Here is a 25598-nt window from a genome sequence, read left to right on the forward strand (position 1 = left end):
ATGTTTTAATTTCAACTGCCCAATTCAGTTGTGACATTTTAAAATTCTCCCGATAGAATTTAGAGGTATTTCCTCGTAAAAAGACCGGTGACAATAAAAAGCGCATTCAACTCTCCATTCACCAAATCAATTCACATCAGTTTCATACCTTTTTTCCGACACAGACGGCGGGTATAACATTCAAAAACCCATACCTGTCCGCAATTTCGGAGGGAGAGATTTTCCTCACAGATGGCGGTATATATAATATTCACAACCACATCTCTCATCAAATCATTCCACTCAGCCAACAACCAAGAAACTCACTCAGCATTTCAACCCAATTCACTCAGCATTTCAACCAAATTCACTCAGCATTTCAACCAACAAATTCGAGAGATATTTACCAAGTTTGAGAGAACCTTTACCGAGAGCTATTAACCAAGCTCTGAAGGACACAGCCTACCGGGAGAGAGTCTACCAGGGGAAACCCCCCTCTCTCTCGCGCTCTCTCAAAAAACCAGTCTCTTTATGCTAAAAAAACTGGATCGAAAACCCCAAAAAACAAACTCCTCCTCTACACCCAATTTGTGGACAACTGCGCATGCCCTCTAATGTACAAGGCTGGACATGACTCGACATGTTCCATAGCTTTATGACACGAGACACACCTTCTCATGTTAGTGTGAAAAGGACATGAACTCTTTTTGGCCTCTTAATGTGTTTCTCCTTAAGCCTGGAGCCCCCCCCCCCCTCCCTGTGGACTGCTGTCAGAGGAGAGGGAAAAAAAACGGCCTACTCTCTTATCAGAGACACCCATAACTCTTAAAGGCCTTACACTCAACTTAACAAACCACTTGGTTTTGTTTATACTGTAACTATAGAAAAACCTAAAATATGAAGCATTTTCATTGTGGGTTATACAAGAATATAATTGATTATATTTGATTATAACTAACTTTCGTTTTTAAGTATTAAACATACTATGAAAACTCACAACAAGACCTAGAAAGGGTTATTAACGCCTTTGTTACCTCGGGACTGGATTACTGCAATGCTCTGTATGTGGGTATGGACCAGGCCTCAATTAGACGCCTCCAGCTAGTTCAGAATGCAACTGCACATCTTCTCACTGGCCATAAAAAGCGTGACCATATCACCTCAATTCTGGCTTCATTGCACTGGCTTCCAGTTCGGTTCAGAATAGATTTTAAACTCCTTTTATTTGTTTTCAAAGCCCTAAATGGGCTGGCTCCTGCCTATATAGCCGAACTCCTCCATCGCTACACCCCAAGCAGAGCCTTAAGGTCGGCTGATCAGCTGCTGCTGATAGTGCCTAAGACCAGGCTTAAAACCCGAGGGCATCGAGCTTTCGCAGCGGCTGGCCCGAGGCTCTGGAACACTTTGCCCCTCCATGTGAGGTCGGCCCAGACCCTGGGGTTTTTTAAATCAACACTTAAAACTCACTTTTTCTCTCTGGCTTTTGTTTAATTATTTATTTATTTATTTATTTATTTATTCATTTATTTATTTATTTATTTATTTATTTATTTATTTATTTATTTATTTATTTATTTATTTATTTATTTATTTATTTATTTATTTATTTATTTATTTATTTATTTATTTATTTAGTTATTTATTTATTTAGTTCTTTATTTATACATTTATTTCTTTATTTTAATATTTATAACATAACATAGGATTTCATAAAGTATTTTTAAAATAGTTTATACATTATTCAAATATAGGAATAGTAGATAGGATTACTTAAAATATAGTACCTTATATTTCATATTTTTTCCCTTTAGACCCTTGTGGTTTATTCTTAAAAACCCTTACCCTTACCCACCCCCCATTTCCCCTCTGCTGGTCTATGGCCTTGTAGAGGGTAACGGGGTACAGAGTCGCTTAGATAAGCGGGGGAGTGCATCTGACGAAGAGATAGGTTGTTGTGCTCCCTATCTCTGTTTCTTATCCTATATCTAATAGAACTGCTCGGGTCTTGATAGATTGAGTGATGAAGTTCATGAGATCTTTCTAGAGGGTTATCAAGAATAACTTTTATCCAATGACCTTTCCCCTCTCTGTCTGTGTCTGTGTATTCTCTTGTTCCGATTAACCCAGCCAAATCTTTTTTCTTGTTTTTGTATCTATATCTACGCCGGGATCCGGAGTCGAGGCTGATCCTCTTGCTGTAGTTCTGTGTCTTGGATCCTCTATCCTGAGTTCTGGATTAAGTCGTGGACTTCGGGTCATGGCTGAACCTGTCTCTGCGATCCTGCCTTGGGTCTCGTCATGCTGCTTCCCTAATGGCTTCCAGAGGATTGTAGCTGACATCCTCGTGGATTCATCTTCTTATTACAGACACATGCATTTCCTAACATTCGGTCTATACAGATGTAGCACCTCATTTCAGACTCCTGCTTACAGCTTCCTGCCTTCGACCTGCCTAAGACCAGTATCGAGGAATGTTAAGCCCTCCCACTATTTTCCAAGAGGGCGTTGCCAGATTTTCAATTTCAGGTTTTAACCAGGAGATGGCGCTTCATTCACAAATACAGAAAGACAAGTTTCATGGACTTGCAGTTGTGTTTTGAAGAACATTTGAACACATCAATATTTTAGATCAAATAAAGTATATCTAATCTTGTAATTCAATAATATATAGTCTTCATATATTAAATAATCATAATAATAATGTAAATGTTTACATTACACTTCTTTATTTGTTATGCTCATACTTTTACCTTTACAATCGTTTGCTTTAATATGCAGTATATTTTTTGTATATTTTTGTGTTTGCTTCCTCCTGCTCCCTTTCGGACACATACTGTATGATTTATTATTATTATTAATATGAAGATATTATTAAGATAAGATAAGATGTTACTTTATTGATTGAACATTTTAGTTTAGAATGTGCTGTCCCACGGTAATTCAGAAGGCTCACAGGTCACATTCCGACCATTATTTAAAACAATAGGTGCTTTCACACCGTCTACAGTTTGATTCATATGGAGGGAGCTCTGTGGCTGAATGGCCAGCGATTAGGTATGGCGGATTTATCATAGGTGATCAGAGCTAACTGCCTGCCGTCAGATTTCATTTAAAAAACAGGTCTGATTTTAAGACTATTTCTGCGCTCATAAAGAATGATAAGAATAAGAATAATGCGTATTGAACTGGTTTCATTAATTAGTGAGTTTATTTAACACTAGAACCGCCAATCGGGTCAATTTGTGTGATATGTGTTGTGTGTGTGCAATGTAACTTTTTTCAATAAAATATTAAAGTCCCCCAGTCCGTGACTTTTCCTGAAAGTGTGTTATGTAGCACCCTATGTTGTTAAAAATTGCATTCTAATAGCGGGATTTGACGGTGTTAGGTAGGCCTATACAAAAACTTCTGGCGGTTCTAATGTTAAGGTAATTAGGTACAGGAGAAGCCCTTTTTTTATCAGTAACGAATTTAGCAGTTTAACATAAAAGTCAACTAACTGAGGCACAACTTGCAATGACAGTGTTGTGTCTAATTGTAAGCTTGTCACTCAGGCCCCGGCCACACGAGGACGAAAACGGCTAAACGCATAGGATTAACGCAAACGCAATCGCAAAAAAGCTTCCGTCCACACGCAATAGTCATCTGGATAGTGTCTGTCCACACGAGACAGCTCCGTTTAGCTCCAACCGCTGGAGAAGCTGCAGTACATATGCAGGAGCCTGTACGTGGCGCTGTAGCTTCCTCCACAAAAGCAGCGAAGAAGCATGGTTGTCATGGTTGCCCTTCTGTTTCTTCTCCGCGGTGGGGGCCCAGGGAACCGGGCAGAGTTAACGTGTATTAAAGTTTAAATCTTCCGACAAAATTATAAAAGTGCCGGTCAAAGGTCTTCTTTGTTATTTATTGAGCTTTAAAACAAACAAACAAACAAATAACGACTCTATATAATATAATAATAAAAATACACGGAGCCTCTCTTTTTCCACCCTCTCTTTAGACAGCGCCAGTGTCTGTTTCATGCAGCAGCTGATCCAGTAATGAGTGACCCGGCCGACAGTAACAAATAAACATATTTATAACTAGTTTAGGTAGTTTGAGAGGTGTCTCCGTCCTGTCAGATTAGACTTCACTCGCGTTTACGTCCATATCGAGAGAAAGATAAATAATCTGAATTCAGTGTGCAGTTTACTTTGACGCGGGGGTGAGCAGCAGAGGTGGGGAGAGGCGGGGCTATTGCCTCATCATTATCAGAAAATGATCATATAGCGGATACAAGCGGCCGAGATGGGTTTTCTCCGCAGGGTGGCTGGTGTCTCCCTTAGGGATAAGGTGAGAAGTTCGGTCATCAGGGAGGGACTCGGAGTTGAGCCGCTCCTCCTTCGCGTCGAAAGGAGCCAGTTGAGGTGGTTCGGGCACCTAGTTAGGATGCCACCTGGGCGCCTCCCTAGGGAGGTGTTCCAGGCACGTCCAGCTGGGAAGAGACCAAGGGGTAGACCTAGGACCAGGTGGAGGGATTATATCTCTTCGCTGGCCTGGGAGCGCCTTGGGATCCCCCAGTCAGAGCTGGTTGATGTCGCCAGGGAAAAGAAAGTTTGGGGCTCTCTGCTGGAACTGCTACCCCCGCAACCCGACCACGGATAAGCGGGAGAAGATGGATGGATGGATGATCATATAGGGCGTACACACGGAGCCGTTGGACCCCCCAGAGGGTTGCGTTTGCCGTTCTATCCACCTTGGGACCCGTTATCGTTTCCGCAGTCGTTTAGTGCCGTATTCGGTCGTCCTCGTGTGGCCGAACGATCTATATGATACTAAACAGTAACGCAAACGACCGTTTTCCTCCTCGTGTGGCCGGGGCACGTTAATAACGTTTCAATGAAGTTGATAGTATATTCATATGTGTCAGTGATTTCATGTCAATTCGGCAAACATAAACATAAATGATCGTGGTGAAGATGATGATTAAATTAGGATTACAAATCGAGAGCCGAGCCGCATTTCCTCCCGTTCGTTTTTTTCGACTAAACAACATTATTTTGTTAAATAACAACATGGCAGTGGTGAGCCGTCAGGGCCCTCTAGGCCTAAGATATTCTAAAAAAAATAATATTTGAAAACATTAAAAAAAAAAAGGTTTTTTTAAAATATTATTTTTTATATTTTTTTGTTGTTCATTTTTTCATTAGTTTTACCAAAATAACTTGATTTAATTGTATTTAAAATAATATTTCCAAAGAAATAAATCCTTCGAATCTGCCTGTTCCGTTTCTGCTGGAATGTGAAGGGTTAAATGCCGTCTCTGCGAGTTATGTGAAGACGGGAGAGCTTGTTGGTCCCTCTCTACATTCACAGAGGGCCAGCAAAAGTAACTCAATGAGAGAGTAATGTCAAATGACAGTACAATTGACCAATCATATCTTCCCTCTAAATGGGCGGGCTTTATTTTCGCGGACTTTATGACAAGTTCCGCCCACTGTGAGTGTCACTACCCGATCTGCAGCTCTGCCCGATCTGCAGTGCGCATGTGCGACATGGTCCGCCATATTGGACAACTCCGGACGAGAATCCCAAGTAGGACAACATTGACACAGTGGCTTTTGGCAAAGCTCAAAAGGAAAACGAGAGAGAGATGAGTTATTGTTATTACAACGTGACTTCACTATTATTTAACAACTCTTTTTATTGGGTTCTTTTATTTGGGGTTAGGCACATTGTCAGAACAAGTGAGAAATTAATTTAACTTCTGTTAGACAGCTATCATACTGAATACATATACTGTGAATGTATGCAAACATGTATGGCATAACAAATTGATAATGTTGTATGTTAAATGGGAAGGGGTGTGTCACTTGTAAAAATAATTGTAAAATATTTGCCTATGGATGTCAGTAGACAAGTTTTGGATGCTTTGGTTCTGTCGCAGCTTTATTATTGTTTGGTTATATGCATAGGCGGCGCGTGAGGCTCAGGTTTGGGAAGGCTAAATAACTTTTTTTTTCATCTTACGCTGCCCGCCTCCGGCGTCTATAGAAAAGAGATCAACTCAGTGAAAGCACCGCCTGCTGACCGATCAGAGCTCAGTGTGCGGAGTTTAAATCTATCAAGTCATATTACAGGAAAAAGGAAATGCAGTTTAAACTGCCGTATGCAGAGAAGACGCCGACGTGTCGCACTTATCATTCATATCACACTGACATCACATCATCAATCAGATCATCGATCTCACATCGATATCACAATATTTCCTTATCTGAGTCGGCTTCTCGAGCCGTATCTGGCCGTGCAACACTTAGTTACATTGTCACATATACTGTATGCAGACGTATTATTTTAAGCAACACATTAAGTTGACGAAACACTCAACTCAAATGTAATAAAGTCAGATCCCCTCGTGTTTTAGATGGGGCAGTATCATAAAACTGTTGTACGCTTTCAAACACTCGGTAGTTTATTTTTTAACGAGTTGTTCTGTATTCTCCTTGCAGGTGCAACTATGTGGCTTGTATACTGGATTATATGTTTAAGTCATCATGGATGTTTAAAGTTCATATTTGTCTAATATTAGTTTACTTTTCATTAATGAAGTATGATGCTGCGCTGTCAGTACACTTGTCCCTGTTTGTGATTGGTCAAATGTAGCTAACCCCGCCCCTTTCACGTGAACGCGTTCTCAGCTGGAGAGAGAAACCCTGGCTTGATTTACCGAGTTGATAACCAGCGCCGTATGACCGTTTAGCGAGATCGCGTTTGTTAGGGATAGTTAAGATAACTCAAGCATATCCAGGGTCTGTTGAACTGGCTTCGTGGTACAGGGCACAGGTGGCTGCATAGCAGCGCTAATGTCAAAGACATTATATATTTTTATTTTACCAGGATGCAATTACACAAATATTTGGGAAGGCTTAGCCTTCCCTACAGCACCCGCCGCCCCTGGTTATATGGTCTAGTGCTGCTGAAAAAATATTTAAACAAACTACAAGTAGCACAAAATAAGGCAGCACGATGTGCACTGCAGTGCTCCTACAGAACCTCTATGAAACCTGATGTACTTATATGATTCTGTTTTCTTCAAGGTTGTGTCTTCCTGGTCGAATGTGTGTATTGTAAGTCGCTTTGGATAAAAGCGTCAGCTAAATGCAATGTAATGTAATGTAACCAGAGTCACTGAAATGCTGGAGACACTGAAATGGTTAACTGTCAGACAGAGGTCAACTTATATTTTATTACATTTTGTCAGAAATATTACAGTGACTCACTCACCAGATATATTATCACAAAGGTTTATAGCGCAATGTGCACAACATAACTATCAAACACGACATACAATAGAAGGAAGGTTTGTATTACCCAAATCTAAATCAAATATGGGACAGAGAACAGTCCAGAGCCATGATCAGCTGGAACTCTTTACCGGTTCACATCATTCAGGAACATTCTCAACAAGCCCCCTGCCTGCCAGCTGCCCATTTAGAGAAGTGGTGCTAAAAAATATATATTACAAAGTAAATTTGAACTGTTCCTGTGGCTATGTATGCATATGTTGTTATGTACACTTATTTGTATTTACTTTTGTTTGGCCTTAGGATGGCGATAATTGGATGACCATTTTAGTTTTCACTTTATTTCACTGTATATTGCATGAAATTATGAGCTGTTTTGTTTTAATTTTGTTGTATGTATGTTTATGTATGTTTTGAGTGTGTGAGGACCCCAGGAAGAATAGCCAATGCTCATGCTAGTGCTAATGGGGATCCTAATAAAGACAACAACAACAAAAATCAACCAATGGGTTCCAGAGATATAGCAAATACACCCAAATGACCCCAGAGGTGGGTTTTTTTCCTAAACCTCTCTAAAAGGGTCAAATGTCACTGTTGTGCATCAATCTTTATACAGGGTACTTATTATACATCCAACTCACAGGTTTATCATTGCTTTGAGAAAAAATATTATTAATTTTCCCCTTTTAGAAGTGAAGATATAGTCACGATCTGTCTTTATGTTGTTTTGTCTTGTCTTGTTTCATGTTTTATGTTGAAAGGTCTTCACTTCCTGTCTTGCCTGTTTCTGTCTGCGTTGTGTCTTGTTTAAATCTGTCTGTGGTTCCCGGTCGTTAGTTTCCCTGGTGTGTCTAATTTACCCGATTGTGTTCACCTGGTGTCCCTGTGTTTTCTCCTCCCTCCTCACCTGTGTCTTGTTTCTGTGATTAGTCTTGTGTGTATTTAAGTTCTGGTTTTTCTGTCTGTCTGTCTTTGTCGGTTCGTCTTTTGTCATGACTAGTTCGTCGGTGAGTGTTCTGTTTTGTCTTTGTTGTTCACCCAGCCTTGAAATAAAGGAAGTTTCACTTTATTCTGCATTTGGGTCCTACCTGCTTCACACACCGTGACAGAACGAACCGACCACAAAATGGACCCAGCAGATGATCCATGGGAGGTTGAATTACAGCATTTAACCTTCTATCTGGCTTGCTGCTTCGATTGGTGGAAGGGAGCGTCCAGTGTTCGGCAGAAGAGGGCCGCTCTGGTAGAGGCGCACCGGTTGGCAGCAGAGAAACTATGTTTTGTGGAGTTCTTACCTGACTGGATTTTGGACTTCCTTGAAACATGTGATTCCCGGCCTGCTAGCCCCAGGCATGCTAACTCCATGTTCCCCAATTCCCAACCTGGCACCATACGACTTGGTGGGTTCCGCCTGAAGTCAACCCGTGCTTCTGCCCCAGTTCCTGCTCCTGTCCAGGAGTCGTATTCCGGAACTCGTCTGGCTTATGGAGGTCCACGGAGTATTCAGGAGGCTGCTAAGAGGAGTCGTCGCAAGGCCAGGCTAGCAGCCCGAGCCCCAGCAGCCATGTTTCCGGCTCCAGAACCGGACCTTACAGCCATGTTTCCGGCTCCAGAACCGGACCTTACAGCCATGTTTCCGGCTCCAGAACCGGACCTTACAGCCATGATTCTGGCTTCAATTCCGGCCCCCGCAGCCATGGTTCCGGCCCCAGCAGCCATGGTTCCGGCTTCAGTACCGGCCCCAGAAGCCATGGGCTCGACTCCAGTTTCGGCTACAGGGCTGGCTCCCCAGCCGACGCCAGCTCCCCGAGTCTTGTCGGCATACCGGCCGACTCCAGCACCTCGTCTCCTGCTGGCTCCCCAGACGACGCCAGCTCCACGTGTCCTGTCGGCATACCGACCGACACAAGTTCCCTCTCAAGTCCCCTCTCCAGTTCCAACCCGAGTCCCCTCTCGAGTCCCCTCTCGAGTCCCCTCTCGGGTCCCCTCTCGGGTCCCCTCTCGAGTCCCCTCTCCAGTCCCCTCTCCAGTCCCCTCTCCAGTCTCCTCTCAAATCCCTCTCAAGTTCCCTCTCAAGTTCCCTCTCCGGTTCCCTCTCCGGTTCCCTCTCGGGTCCCCTCTCGAGTCCCCTCTCGAGCCCCCTCTCCAGTCCCCTCTCGAGTTCCCTCCTTTAGTCCCTCCTCTAGTCCCTCCTCTAGTCCCCTCTCGAGTTCCTCTCGCGAGTCCCCTCTCGAGTTCCCTTCTCTAGTTCCTCCTCTAGTCCCCCCTTGGTTCCCCTCTCAAGTCTCCTATCGAGTCTCCTCTCGAGTCCCCTCTCGAGTCACGTCTCGAGTTCCCCCTTGGTTCCCCTCTCGAGTCTCCTCTCGAGTCCCCTCTCGAGTCACGTCTCGAGTTCCCCCTTGGTTCCCCTCTCGAGTCTTCTCTCGAGTCCCCTCTCGAGTCACGTCTCAAGTCCCTACCCAATGTCCTGGTCCATTGGAGGTTCGGCTGGGGGTCCTGCCAACTCCATGTCCTGTCCCGTTGGAGGCCCCGTCAACTACTCCTCTGCCGGGGGTCCTACCAATCGTATGTCTGTCCCGTTGGAGGTCCCGCCGTCTACTCTCCTGCCGGGGGTCCTGCCAACCCTTTGTCCTGTGCCGTTGGAGGCCCCGCCGACTACTCTCCTGCCGGGGGTCCTGCCAACCCTTTGTCCTGTCCCCTTGGAGGTCCCGCCGTCTACTCTCCTGCCGGGGGTCCTGCCAGCTCCTTGGCCTGTCTCGTTGGAGGCCCCGCCGACTACTCTCCTTCCGGGGGTCCTGCCAACCCTTTGTCCTGTCTCGTTGGAGGTCCTGCCGTCTGCTCTCCTTCCGGGGGTCCTGCCAATCCTATGTCCTGTGCCGTTGGAGGCCCTGCCGACTGCTCTCCTGCCGGGGGTCCTGCAAATCCTGTGTCCTGGTCCTCTTCCGTGGGGGATCCTGCCGAGGCCTGTCCCACCAGCTCCGACACCGGGTTCTGCCCGGCCTCCGGCACTGTCCCGTCAGCGCCTTCCTGCCCGGCCTCCGGAGCTGTCTGGTCTTCACCCTCGAGCCCGGCCCCCTGAGAGCCGCAGTCTTCGCCCTCGAGCCCGGCCCCCTGAGAGCCGCGGTCTTCGCCCTTGAGCCCCGCCCCCTGACTCTTCCGGCCGCGGTTCTCGCCCTCATGCTCGGCCCCCTGACTCTTCCTGCCGCTGCCTTCGCCCTCATGCTCGGCCGCCCGAGTCCCCCACCTTAGACTCTGCCTTGCCCCCGGGCCGTCCGCCCGAATCCCCCTTTTTGAACTCTGCTTTCCCGGGCCGGCCGCCCGAGATCCCTTCCTGGTCCTCTGCTGTGCCTCTGGGCGGTCAGCTCAGTCCCGTCCTCCTGACCCCCTCCACCCACCCTGGTGGTCTAGTGATACGTCCCTCATCCGGACCCCCTCCACCCACCCTGCTTGAGGTTTTGGACTTTTGTGGGGTTTTTTTTTAGACGTCTGGGATCCGTCCCTTGAGGGGGGGGGGGGTACTGTCACGATCTGTCTTTATGTTGTTTTGTCTTGTCTTGTTTTATGTTGAAAGGTCTTCACCTCCTGTCTTGCCTGTTTCTGTCTGCGTTGTGTCTTGTTTAAATCTGTCTGTGGTTCCCGGTCGTTAGTTTCCCTGGTGGGTCTAATTTACCCGATTGTGTTCACCTGGTGTCCCTGTGTTTTCTCCTCCCTCCTCACCTGTGTCTTGTTTCTGTGATTAGTCTTGTGTGTATTTAAGTTCTGGTTTTTCTGTCTGTCTTTGTCGGTTCGTCTTGTGTCATGACTAGTTCGTCGGTGAGTGTTCTGTTTTGTCTTTGTTGTTCACCTAGCCTTGAAATAAAGGACGTTTCACTTTATTCTGCATTTGGGTCCTACCTGCTTCACACACCGTGACAGATATATTGTTCTGGGAATATAATTTTTGAGCCTGAAATCTGAAAAACAGGCTCAGGGCTTAACAGGTTAACAGTAAACACATGTCCAGTAAACTGAAACTGCCCTCTATTCTTTATGTTGTGCAGGCCCATCATTACTGCATTATTAATGCCACTGTGCCAGTCCTCCAGAGATATGTTGCAGACGAGGACCCCCGCCCTGACTTTCGGCTGGGCAGGGAGGCCATCCAGCAGCTTTTTGTGGCGCTGAAGACGGAGAGGCAACACGGGTGGGGGCCAACTAGTCCAGCAGCAAGGCTTTAAAAAAAAGGCTTTAGTTTTCGAGATACCCCTACCCGAGGTAGAACAAATGACGACAATGATTTTTCTTATCTTTAGGGTCTCCCATTAATGAAATTGATTGTTGTCAAATTTTCTTTTGGGGGAAATTTTTCTTTTGGGGTTGTTCTTTAGAACTACCCCTATCCCTGAAAAAGAGCCAAATTAGACCAGGCCGAATGTGGCAAAGGTGACAAAAAAGCCCATAACTTGAGAATGACCACTCTTATCGTCTTTAGATTTGCTGAGGTATGAACCAGGTGGCTGTCCTACATCACTAAATAGTCAGACGATTATTTAACTAAAGAAATACTGAATTATAGTCCTGTAAACTTAGCTTTAGTTTAGACGGAAATTGTACTTTTTGGTGATAGATAGGACTCAATCACTTTTCTCTCATTTATCAGAAAAACAGAAATACCTAAAAGATATACCATTACTGAATTGTCTAGGGTGCTATTGAACACTAACCAGTAGTTGTATGGAAATATCTGGTACAGTTCTATTGCAAATGAGATTTCCTTAGACATAGGCCTACCTCTTCTCTGATACCTCATTCACACCAACGCAACTCCGGTTCAAGCTCCGTGCTAGAGCTTTTCAGGTTCAGAACCGGTTCTTCGGTTTAGCTCTGGCTCTTTTCACACCGCCCAGAGTCCGACTGGTGCTGCGTTCATACTTGCCAACCTTGAGACCTCAGAAATCGGGAGCTTTTCAAAATTCAAAAGGGGGGAGGGGGGATCGCCGGAGCTGTTAGATTAACATTAACATGCTTATTGTTATTGCGGCCCGTAGCACCATCCTTGATGGAGCATATGTGTGGGCTGGACCTGTATTTTACAGGAAAGGAGTGAGCAGAGAGTAGAGTAGTTGTCGATTCTGTTTTCTGTGACTTTCTTCCTCACCCTCTCAGACTTTCAGTTGCGAGCGCTACTAAAGAGACGGGTTACCATGGAAACCAAACAATGGTGTAGCTGTATTAAAGTCCGAGTGGAAACAGTCCTGAGTAAATCTGATTTTGTCAGAAATGCGGGAGAAATATGACCCCGGGAGGAAACCAGGAGAGCAGTGGCGTTTTCTCCCGGAGGCCAAGGGAAGCCAGGCTTCCCCTGTTTTTTCGGATTGTAGTTATAACTTAAATAAATAAATAAAAACACTTTGTTTTGTTTCTGTAATTCTACTTTCCTGTGTGTTCCTGCCGGACCGTCTCTCCGTCTCTCCCCCATTCTCATTGAGTATTTTACAAAGAGTGAAACAGCGCCCCTCTAGATGTCATGGTGAAACAGTAGATTGCATTCACTGTTGCGAGAGGAGGCCAGCAGAATCTAGCTTCCCTTGGTGAAAAAAAATTGAGGGATTAACCAATCAGATGAGGCCCACGTGATGCCCCTGCCAACCTGTGATTGGTCAGGGCCATGCCAGGGGAAGCCAGCCGCCTCTAGCTTCCCTTCAGGGGCGGCTGGCGGCTGGCGATTTGATTGGACACTGCCATCCAATCACATCAACATCAATTTGAATACTGTAACTGTCATCACCGCCGTTAGAAATGATCAAGCAAATGAAGCATTATGGAGGGAGGAGATTTGGCGTACTTAATTAAGCATAACTTCACTAAACTTCCGCTACAGCAGCAACTAAACATTAAAGCAGATGGCAGGACAACGCCCACACTCGAGCTGTGTACACAGAGGAATAAGGGATCTAATCGGACGTTCAATGAGGACAATTATGTCCGCACGGAGTGGCTAACTGGAAGCGCTAAACTTCAGCGTCTATTTTGCTGGCCATGTCTTCTTTTTGACAAGGGTTCGTGCTCCCTGAACAATCCTTGGGCAACTTCAGGATTCATCGACCTTGCCAACCTGTCACGGGCAATTGAGAGGCACGGTAAATCTAAAAATCATATAGATTGTGCTGTGAAATTAAAGCTTTTTGGACGCGTCAGGATTGACGAGGCTCTGGATGTAGCAAGAACCATTAGCACAAAGAAGCACAACGAACAAGTAAAAAAGAACCGGGATATTCTGAGGAAACTCATCATTGCTGCCCTGTACCTTGCACGTCAAGAGCAAGCATTCAGGGGACACAATGAGGCCGCTGGCAGCTCTAACAGGGGCAATTTTGTAGAGCTGGTACGTGCATTTGCAGAGTTTGACACTGCACTCGCGGAGCACTTGGGATCGTCAACAGTCTTCAGTGGTATGTCAAACACCATACAAAATGACATAATTGAGAGCATAGCTCATTGTATCCAGGATGAGACTGATAAAGAAATACACATTTCTCCTTTCATTGCTGTACAAGTGGATGACACATCAGACATCTCCAATAAGTGCCAACTCACTATCATAATCAGATATGTGAATGAAAAAGGCAGTGTGTGTGAACGTTTCCTCGGCTTTTTTGATGTCAGTTTAGAAAGAGATGCAAAAGCTGTAACATCAGTTGTCATGAGAGCCATCGGGAACTACAGCCCAACAAACAAACTGATTTGTCAGACTTATGACGGAGCAAGCTGCATGAGTGGACAGCACGGTGGCGTTCAGGCTTTAGTGAAAGCACACTGCCCCAATGCGCTATTCATCCACTGCTATGCTCACAAATTAAATTTGGTTTTAGCACAAGGCACAAACAACATCCAAGCAGCCAAACTGTTTTTTGCCAATCTCGATGCCTTCCACAATTTTTTCTCACGTTCATGTAAGAGATCAGCACTACTGTCTGAAGTTGATCGAGCTGTGCGTGTACCAGGGGGTTCTGCTGTGAGGTGGAATTTTAAAAGCCGCGCAGTACACGCCATCCATGAAGGACGCGGGTCGCTCTGTATCGCTTTTGACAGGATAATGACAGAGCCGGGATGGGACAAAGAGACCATTGCACAGAGTGCTTCCTTGAAGCAAAAACTTGAGGATTTTGACTTCACCTTCCTGCTCGGGGTCTTTCAGTCCATTTTCGGCCTCACAGAACCACTCTTCCAGGTTCTGCAAAGCAAGACGGCGGACATAAAAAAATGCCAGGATCGGATCATGAGCACTCTCAGCGCTCTCAAAGCCACAAGAACAGATGAGACATTCAGTCGCATTTACGATGACACGGTCAAAGCAGTCGGCGATCCTGTGCCCCGACGTAAACGACGTCGCCGCGGCTGGGACGACCTGGAGCAAGGGTTTAACCAGCACCAAGAAGGAGACGAGGAAACGGTTGTGTCTTTCCGGCGTCTTTACTTCCAGATTGTTGACGGCATAGTGTTGCACATGACCCAAAGATTTGCAGATATGGAGCACCTGCACTTTTTTCGGATACTGGAACACACATCATTCACATCGTTCTGCAACCCTGATGCATTTCCCAGCAGTGAGCTGGCTCAGCTGATCAACACGTATCCATTCTTTGATGAGCAGAAGTTAAGGAATGAGCTGCACACGCTGTACAACAACAGGTTGTTTCACAAGCCACCAGGAGAGCTGATACAGCTTCTTATTGAGGATGACCTACAGGGCACACTCTCCGAGGTCTACAAGCTGCTCCAGCTCATGCTCACGATACCAGCCACCAGCACATCAGCAGAGCGCTCCTTTTCCTGTCTAAAAAGGATCAAAACGTATCTGAGGAACACGTGTGGACAGGACAGACTTGTCAACCTAGCCACAATATCCATTGACTCTGTTGTTGTGGAGGACCTAAAGGCCGCTGGGAAGTTCTATGACATTGTTATTGACCACTTCGTTACCATGAAAGACAGGAGAATGGCCTTCCTCTTCAAATAGGGTGAGTGAAATGCACACCCCTTTCTCTCTGTGCATACCTGTTGCCTGAACTGCCCGTGTAGCTATGTGTGCAATTTCTGATGTGGTTCTGTTGGTTATTGTGCATTGCTTGCCTGGATTTAGCTGCAGGTGTTCAGTCTGAAGTAGTTGTTTTATTGCAGTTGTTTAATTAGCACAGGGTGCTGCTATCCGAAAATCAGCACCGCAGATAGCATGCCATATAGGGCCCGATCACCTGAATAGATGAGATTGTTTATATTTTTGTGTTACTTTTGGACTACGGACTGAACTAATTACAGAGACGAGGACTGTTGCTGCACTTGCAGTGTGTGTTAGTGTAACAGATGTAAATATGCAGTGGGGTTTATTTAATTTAATTTTGTATAATCACACACATTCTGTGTTTTATATTATTGTATTCTGTGTTCTTCATTTTATTGAATGTTAAATACCTGGCAAGGTCGGAGAGCTGTGCTCAGGAGTTTATTGTTGTGAGGACTTTAATTTCCTTTCTTTGTGATTTTACTTTTTGTATATATTGTGTCCCTCACGTTTCCTCTTCCCTTTTTGTAAACGTTCCAAGCAATGAGAGGAGTCACTGAGGGAAATGTATGTAAAACTGATCATTTTATCTGTTATCAGATTCAGACATTAAACAGAGATCGTCTCAACTTTACGCTGACTCGGCGGGTCTCGTCCATTATCAACACAACGCATACTGATACTTTGATGTGAACGTAAAACTTTAAAGGTCTCCTGATTTAGTTTGTGAATGAATGCTTCTTATTTATTAATTACCGAATCTGCACTGCGCATTGAGCGGCTGGTATTGCATTGGTGGGTGGAGGTTGGCATAAATTAATAAGAAAATGCTTAAATTAATAAGAAAATGCTTAAATTAATAAGACGAGAGAGTTTCAGCTGGAGAGTGCATGCGGACCTGTCGCTTAGATAACAGGCGTGTGTAAGTCCTGCATCTGTATGATACAAATGTGTGTAAAATGTTACCGGGCGCTGTTACGTTATTGACCACCCCCCCCCCCCCCCCCCCCCCCCCCCCCCCGACCCAAAAACATTGGCTTCCCCTACATTTTTCCCCACCCCACGCTACTGCAGGAGAGGGCAATGAAATCGGGAATCTTCCGCGAAAATCGGGAGGGTTGGCAAGTATGGCTGCGTCATTGCGTCATCGTTTGCGTCATGACGTAACCGTTTGCGTGCCTGCTTCATAAAGCCAAACCGTGCGGAAACCCCTCACAGCTGACACCGACAACAACAACAATGGCCAATTGTGCTCCAGCTTCCTCTGTACCGCTTCGGAAGACCAGATTCCCAGTAGGTAGCTGGTCTCTTCAGTGGACCACTGCTGTTGTTAAGTTTCTCCATCGTTGTGTACAAACTGGATAAAATGCGGGCTTCTTGTTGTTGTTCAGGAGTTGATCCCGCTTCTGCCCCTGCCCCCGCCCCGACGTAAGCGTGACGTATGCGGTGCTTTTGCTCTAGCCGGACAATTTGTTGGTGCTTGAAACAAACCGGATTTCGGAGCTAAGAGGCTGCTCCGCTGCGGTGTGAAGAGGAAAACCCGGTGCTTTTCAAGCTCCAGCTCCGAACCGGCCCTGAAACACCGTTGGTGTGAATGAGGTATGAGACAGTCAAATTCCGAATGGGGGATAAGTGGCATAATAGCCTATAAGTTAATAATGCTCACTCTGATGGTCATTATATTTGGAGAGGGAAATACCAGGTGGCTGAACTACATCACCAAATAGTCAGAATAAGAGTAACCCAATACAATCAAGTGTAATAGTTCTAAATTGCAAGCCTCTAAAACATAGGTGTAAATAGTACAGGTTTTATTGAAACTGGAACCTTAATTCAAAGTACAGTATACAATTCATCCAATCATTCTGTGAGAGGTCAAGTATATAGATACTAGAATATCATGTTAAATGTCTGGTTCCTCAGAAACGTTAGGGGACACATTTTGACATTCTGCACAGCAGGTGCAGAACTCTGTACAGGGAAGGCCAACAGAGAGGCACTGGCACTTTCCACTCTCTCCACACTTTGCATCTTTGCAATACTTCTGTAGGTGCTGGGGTTTTTGTAAATAGCACTGGTTGAATGGCCCCATCTCTGACAATCCACCCGTTGCCAACAGGACTCCATTACAAGGGTTTGGGTTCGGGCTGTGACACCATCGCTGTCTGAAACATTGCTCTTTGTACATGTTGTTGAAATGTATCCATGTTGGCGGCAGATTTTCCGAGGCTGCATCTGTTGTTGATGCAATTATGAACCTCAGTTCATCCAAGTTTGTGCACATCAGTCCAATTTCCTTTTTTCCATATAGCAGAAGCGCAAATTATCTTGCGACTGGCAAAGACTCTTCCAAGCTGGCAGAGTCCAAAATGGGCCAGATCTTTGAGCTCGCTGAGATGGGTCTTGAGTTTGGTGAATGCTGTTGTCTTTCCTGCGGACACAAGGATGGAGCTCCATGCCATACATCCTGCAGAGTAATATTCCCGCGTCATTGTGAGGTCTGATGACACAGGTGTGGAAGTAATGCTCATATATTATGCAAGCAAATACATGTTTGGTTCATCTCTAGTGTACATGCATGCAGGCCATGGAATGAGAGAGAGATATGTCCCCATCAACATCATATGGGGTGCACTCACTGGCTGTGGCACAACAAGTAGTACAGAATAGGAAAGACAATCAGCATCAGCAGGTCGTTTGTGACCCTGACCAGAGCTGTTTCAGTGCTGTAGGCGGAACGGAAACCGGACTGGAATTTCTCAAAGAGGCCGTTTAGTTGGAGATGGTCCTGAAACTGGGCGGCAACTACAATGATGTCTACCAGCATGTCATGCACTCACTGGCTGTGGCAAAACAATTAGTTTGTTCAGAATAGGAAAGACAACAGCATTCACCAAACTCAAGACCCATCTCAGCGAGCTCAAAGATCTGGCCCATTTTGGACTCTCTGCCAGCTTGGAAGAGTCTTTGCCAGTCGCAAGAGGATTGGCGCTTCTGCTATATGGAAAAAAGGAAATTGGACTGACGTGCATGATGCACGGATCCTTAAGAACAGCCCCATCTACGCAAGGGGGACTTACCCTCCACCAGGGTATTTCATCCTAGCTGATGGTGGCTACCCATGTCTACAGGTACCCCTGGCCCCTATCACACCATATAAGAGGCCAGTGAGAGGCATGGCAGCACAACGGTTTAATTACCATTACACCAGGGGTCGCTCAATCATTGAGCGGGCCTTTGGGGTGATGAAAACCCGCAGGTGTATCTTCTTAGAAGCACTTGAAGTACATCATGAGTTTGTTCTCAAGGTAATGAATCATTCTAATGTTTCTGTAGCAAATTAGTTAATTGAAATCCTAATATCCTTATCCTGCTATACTAAGACTGTCTTAATGCCTAACAATTACATAGTCACAATACTATGCATCACACTTTGTTTTGTCCTTTTTCTGCTCTGCCTTGTGCACAGGTTGTGACAGCCTGTGTAATTGTACACAATATATGTGTCGAGGTTGGGGACGACCAACCTCCAGAAGATGCCGCCCTGGAGGAGGACAACCAGCCACCTACTGTGCATGAAGGTGGTGGGGAAAGTGAGAGTGGAGCAGCATGGCGGCCACCAACTCATCCACCACCCTTGTGAACGAGGTGTCCGCACTTGCTGTTGCTCCACTGGACCATGACTATTTTGCACAGGTGAAGAACATTGCTCAAATCCCATGTCACAATCTGCTTATGTACTTGAGTAACTGTATTTTGTAAAATGATCATCTCTCCAGGACTGAACCACTAAACTAACATAAAACGTTCTCCTATTTGCAGCCTTGAAAAAGTTCTGGAGGATAAACAGCCATAACAATATCATAAAATCACCATCATCGCCCAGGACCTCAAATCATCAAAAAAGCCCAGCAGAGGATGTTCCTCCTGAGGCAGCTGAAGAAATTCAACCTACCAAAGACGATAATGGTGAACTTCTACACCTCCATCATCGAGTCCATCCTCACCTCCTCTTCCAGCGGGTCATCCGCTCTGCAGAGAAGGTGATCGGCTGTAATCTGCCATCCCTCCACGACCTGCAGGCCTCCAGGACCCTGAGGCGGGCAGCGAAGATAGTGGTTGACCCTTCCCACCCTGGACACAAACTGTTCACCCTCCTCCCCTCTGGCAGGAGGCTACGCTCCATCAGGACCAAAACCTCTCGCCACCTGAAGAGTTTCTTCCCCTCCGCTACCGGCCTCTTAAACAAGGCCCGGCCCCCCCACTGACACTTTACCTCAGCCACAACGTAGACTCTATATGCATCACATTAATGATGATTAATGATGATACATTCAAATATTGTTCAAATATTGCTTACTGCACATATTTCAAAGTTTATATTCTATAATTCACTGCACTATATTTTGCTGTAAATTACTGCTTTATTTTATTGCTATATATCTATATTTTGTTACAGTGTTGTTAATATATTTCGCTATCTCTGCACTTTTTTTCAAATTTCTGTTTTAAATGTTATGTATGCACCATGACATCAAGTGAAATTCCTCGTACGTGTGAACCTACCTGGAAATAAACCCGTTTCTGATTCTGAAAAATACAATTTGTCTTCATATATCATGCTTGATGTCTGCAAACCTTTTTTACACATATTGGTGCACATTGTAGCATAAACCACAAATATCAACAAAAGAGGCAAAGTCAAAACAAGGTTAATTTGAATTCAATTTGAATTCAATTTTTTATTTTGGGACAAAATGCTCTAAGAGAGCTAAGAACCTTTCGGACCTTTCTCGGGCCTCTGCTGCTCTCCTCTCTCTCCCTCTTTTTCGTTCCTCCGCCTCCTCCTCTCTGTCTCTCTGTGTCCTCCTTGTCTTTTTCTTCCTCATCCTCATGCCCTCTCTGACCTTCCTGGGCAGTGCTTGGCCCTGGATTGTCCTCTTGGATGGAGGCAATCAGGCAGGGGGGCGAGACTGCCGCAGACTGCCCTAATGCCTCATCCAATAGGACAAACCAGGGCCAAGTCGCTGCCGTGGGTTTCCCGTCCTCATTGCCCTGTCCTGAGGCAGGACACTTGCATTCCTGAACAGTGAAGACCAAATACATACACGCATTAATATATGAAAACATAATATATATAATCATGTCTAGATAACCTTTCCCACCTTGTTCTTGGTTTTGAGATTGTCCCATTTTTTTTTGGCTTGGGTGCCGGTGCTCAACAGGGATGCGTATAAATGCCTCCGTCTGTTCCTTAGTCCCTTGAGCAAACACCAGAAACCACAGTATGTATAATGCCGTGTGTAATTAATTAATACCAGGCCAAACACTCTGTTGCCAGTTTAATACAGAAACTGAGCTTTACTGCAGTCCGGCAACAGACATGAACATGACATGAACATGAACTCTCTCGAACGGTTTCAACATAAACTGTTTACCTAAAATAAATACCTCACGATGTACCTAGCTAATTATGAACTTGCTTTACTTTCACAGAACACATTTATGGTGATAACAAATATAACAAAGTAACATATTTACCAACACATTTTCTACACCACTGAACATACTTACATTTAAATGTCTACTGCCTGGATTCAGCCATTGTACGCCAAAGATTTTGTAAATTGGTCCGTGCGCAAAGAATTGTGGGTAATTTAAGACCGCCGAGGATCCACATGAGCAGCCTCGAAATGTCCTGCAACGAAGGACTCAGTCCTCGGTAGAATTCCAAGGATCTTGGACATTGTAACAGTCCTTCGGTGGGATTCGATGACGTAGCATCCTTGAAATAGTGGCTCTGAAGGATCCTTCCTTAACATTGAGAAACACCCCTCGACACACTGGGTGTTTCTCAAACGCGAGTACGTTTGCTTGGTAGCACATGTCTTCCGAGTCACTTCCTTCAGAAGCGAGGCAAGAATCCTTCCTGGCATTCGGAAAACGAAGAGTGGAACAGGCTAGCAAGTGTGCAGGTGTGCGTCATATGAGAGGCCCCGCCTTACATTATCCGCCACAGATTTGGGGAAATTGGTCCGTGCCCAAAGCATTGTGGGGATTTTAAGCATCCGAAGTCTACCCATGTGCAGCCTCGAAATTTCCCCCAAACCAAGGACGCGGCCTTGGTGGAATTCCAAGTATGCTGGACATTGGAACGGTCCTGCTGCAACACCCTCATCACATATCTGTCTGCAATTGAGGAGTGGATGTCAAGCAACTTCCTACAGCTCAATGCATCAAAAACGGAAGTCTTGATCTTGGCGGCTGATAACATCGCCTCTAAGGTAGCAAGCCACCTGGGTTCATTTAGTGGTAACGTTAGGGCAAACATAAAAAACCTTGGTGTAACCTTCTATCAGTCTATGCTACTAGACAAACACATAAAACTCCTGACCCGTACCGGTTTTTTCCATCTCAGGAACATTGCCAAGCTAAGGGGCTTTCTATCCAATGCAGAACTGGAGATGGCTATCCATGCCTTTATTTCATCCCGGCTTGATTGCTGTAATGCTCTGTTCTCCTGCCTCAACAAAGCATCTATAAACCGGTTACAACAGGTCCACAATGCTGCAGCCAGATTACTCACTCGGTCCAAAAAAACATGCCACATCACTCCGATTCTTTCTGCCCTGCACTGGCTCCCTGTCCATCTCAGAGCCCAAGTCAAAGTACTGGTCTTCACATATAGAGCTGTCCATGGCCAAGCCCCAGCCTACATCAATGACCTTATCCACCCGCACATCACAACCCGGGCCCTGAGGTCCTCTGAGCAAGGCCTCCTAAGGGTGCCCCGAACCAGGCTAAAGACTAAGGGTGACCGTGCCTTTGAGGTGGTGGCCCCAAGGTTTTGGAACAAACTCCCCCAGATAATAAAAACCTCGGCCTCAATAGAGATTTTTAAGGGGCAGTTAAAGACACACCTGTTCCGACAGGCCTTTGGGTCGTCGGAGGTGGTGAGTTAGTGGCTGTCTTTTTTATTGGTGTTTTGTCGTATGTTTTATCCTATGTGTTACCTGCTGCTGTTTTATGCCTTTTATTCTACATTTTATAGTTGTACTTTGAATTGTGTCCTGTGTACTGTACTGTAAAGCACTTTGTACATCCGTGTTGAGAAGGGTGCTATATAAATAAAGTGTTACTTACTTACTTACTTGATGACGTAGCATCCTTGAAATATTGGCTTGGAAGCCAGTTTCCTCGAGATTGATAAACGGCCACTGCCTGAGGAAGGTTATGTGTATTTTTTTTGGTCATTAACTTTTTCCAGACCACTTATTTATTTATTTTGGTGACAATCCGACCTCCATGCTGCTACTCTGGGTCAAACTGCATCCACCAAACAATATGATTGGTCTCGAGTCTCGACCTCCCCAAAAGAACCAACATCTGACTCTGTGTGAAAAGTATTTTTTAGATGTTCTGTCGTCATTTCCTGCAATCTTCTTCCTGCAGTCAGTCTTAATGGATATTAATACGGGAGTTTCTTTGACTATTTATAGGCAAATATGGACGTTACGTGAAGCCGGCAGAAGCTAAGCCGCATTTCAAGTTGATTGTGATTGTCCCGGCGTAGGATGTGTGTGCGCAGTGTTTTATAAATCGGAATATTTGTGTGCGTATTTACTTGCTTTGTCCTACGTACGCCACCTTCCCACGAGAATCCTACGCAAAGTTTTATAAATGAGGCCCCTGAACAGAGAATATGAACTGCTACCATCTAATGGAGATTCAATGAAGTCAGACTGAAGCATCCTTTGTGCTCCAGTCAGTCCTCTCAGTAAATACAGAGCTGAATCCAGATCAGAAGCACGCTGAAGGCTCTTTGAGCAGGTTGTCTCTCACTGATCCCGCTGTTATGTTAAATGTTTGTTGTTTGTTGTTCATGTATTGTATCTTGATATTTGTATGTTGATGTTACACATGTATGGGATTCGTTTTGTATCATAGAGATAAAGCAACACTTTCTCAGAGTCAAGCAAAATAAAATACATTTCAAAAATAAAACTATAAGTTGCAAACAAATCGTTTGTGTAATCACAACCCAGTCTCACATCTAACCGTGTAATAACTACGTTGGTCCACAACTTGGGACGTAGTAATTCTACAAAAACGCCTCTGAAATTTTAGGATCCCTACGTTTTTTTTCACCATCCATTTCCAATGGCTGCCACGTGATCTTCAAATGTCTCTCCGCAGAAATAAAAAAACACGACCTGCGTTTTATTCTCGGTGGAAAATGCCTATTTTAAGGTTAGTTTGTCCATTAAAATGCGTTTTGATGTCATTTGATGCGAGAAATATGAGTTGTTATTTCAGATTATGTGCGCAGTGGATGCACATGATCTTTAGTTTGCTAGTTATTACGAAGATTACTTCAGGAAATTGTGTCGATACAACGTTTTCATTGTTACCAAGGTGGTTGCTAGGGACGCTGCTATCGATATTATTTCTGTTATGTTGCGGTGTTATCTTTATTGCTACCCCCTTCCCCGTCAATGTATAGTGTTGGTCCACAGCGCAAATGTATTAGTTTAACAAAATCCGCATCTAAAATTGTGGCATAGATCCTTATTTCCCCTGTGCAATTCCAGTCTCACATCTCACATCACATCGTCATTAACAAATACTGGAAACAGACGTAGGCAAGATCCTCAGCTCGGTGATTGGATGGTTTAGCCGCAATGCACGTTGGGAAATGGTGTTTCTACGATGTGAAATCCAAAAACATTTTTTAAAAATAAAATAATACTTTATTCCGAGTGTGTCATCACATAACGGCATTGTAATACACGGTTCGGCTGCATTAAATATTACATATCTGCCGTAGTTCTCTATTTATAGAGCCCTGCTGAGAAGACTTCTAGACAAACATGAGGAACTGAAAACGTGACGTGGATCATAAATATATCAGCCATTAAACAACATCTTACATTTCTTTTCACACAATACGTCTCCTTGCAGTATCAACACTAATTCAGCTGACTTTTATATTTGATCCAATCGGTAGATAGGCTGTATTTACACCATAAAGGTGCACAGCTGATAGAAAGGGACACCTAGTGGTTAAAGCATGTTATTGAATTTTATTATTTTATTATTAGATATTAATAGGATCCCTATAAAGTATATTCATTACTCGTTATTCTCTACTAGTTAATTAAAGACTGTATATAATGACTATTTTGCACATCCCTTTCAAGATTTCAAGATTTTCTAAGGTTTATTGACATATCATATTATACACAACTACGGTGTAGTTCTGCAATGAATGAAAAACTTGGGTCGCAGGTTCCTCAACAGTGCATTACAAGACATCTATCATTATGTGTGTACCTCCACCATTAAACTGTCAAATTCTGCACATTTCTTATACTATCTACATACATCTTATAAGAGTATAATACATATGTATAATATCAGTTAAAATAAGTGCTTCAACATAGTTAACATTGCTGGAGGTACGCACAAATATTGATAGATGTCTTGTAATGCACTATTGAGGAACCTGCGACCCAAGTTTTTCATTCAATGCAGAACTACACCATAGTTGTGTAGGCCTATATGATATGTCAATAAACCTTAGAAAATCTTGAAATCTTGAAAGGGATGTGCAAAATAGTCATTATATACAGTCTTTAATGAACTATTAGTAGAGAATAACGAGTAAAGAATATACTTTATAGGGATCCTATTAATATCTAATAATACAATAAAAATAATAAAATAAAATAACGTGCTTTAACCACTAGGTGTCCCTTTATATCAGCTGTGCTATTCTGAGAAAGTGTTGCTTTATCTTTCTGATACAAAACTAATCCCATACACATGGAGCTGCTGTGATGCAAGTCACATTTCAGACTTGATCATTAAAGTATTATCGTGTCGTATACAACGTTCTAAGCTATATCTAACCATATTGTGCATTCATATTGTATTTTCTAAACAGGTTGTGATCTTTCATTTGGGGATAACAGTGTTAGGAATATATTGTGATGAAGTGCACACTGACCTGAGCTCCAGGGGTCTTTTGGTTCTCCTCCATGCTGCTCTCAGTGCTCCTTCTCCGGCTGTGTCTCTGAAATAATCAACAGCGGACACAAAACAAGACAACTCAATACAACAGACAGACACAACAAAACTAATCTACTTCGTAGGTTCAAAGCAGAGGTGAGAAGTAACTAAGTACATTTACTCAAGACCTGTACTTAACTACCCTTTAGAGGTACTTTTACTTTACTTGAGTATTTCCATTTAATGCTACTTGGTACTTCTACTCCTCTACAGTTCAGAGGTAAATG

General features: G+C 44.3%; 1 pseudogene; it reads right to left on the reverse strand.

Moving 5' to 3' along the window:
- Positions 1 to 25374, reverse strand: part of LOC117534749 — a 35243-nt pseudogene extending 9869 nt beyond the window's left edge.
- Between the last annotated feature and the right edge of the window lie 224 nt (positions 25375 to 25598).

Source organism: Gymnodraco acuticeps, unplaced genomic scaffold (genome assembly GCF_902827175.1).
Source record: "Gymnodraco acuticeps unplaced genomic scaffold, fGymAcu1.1, whole genome shotgun sequence".
NCBI classification, from domain to species: Eukaryota; Metazoa; Chordata; class Actinopteri; order Perciformes; family Bathydraconidae; genus Gymnodraco; species Gymnodraco acuticeps.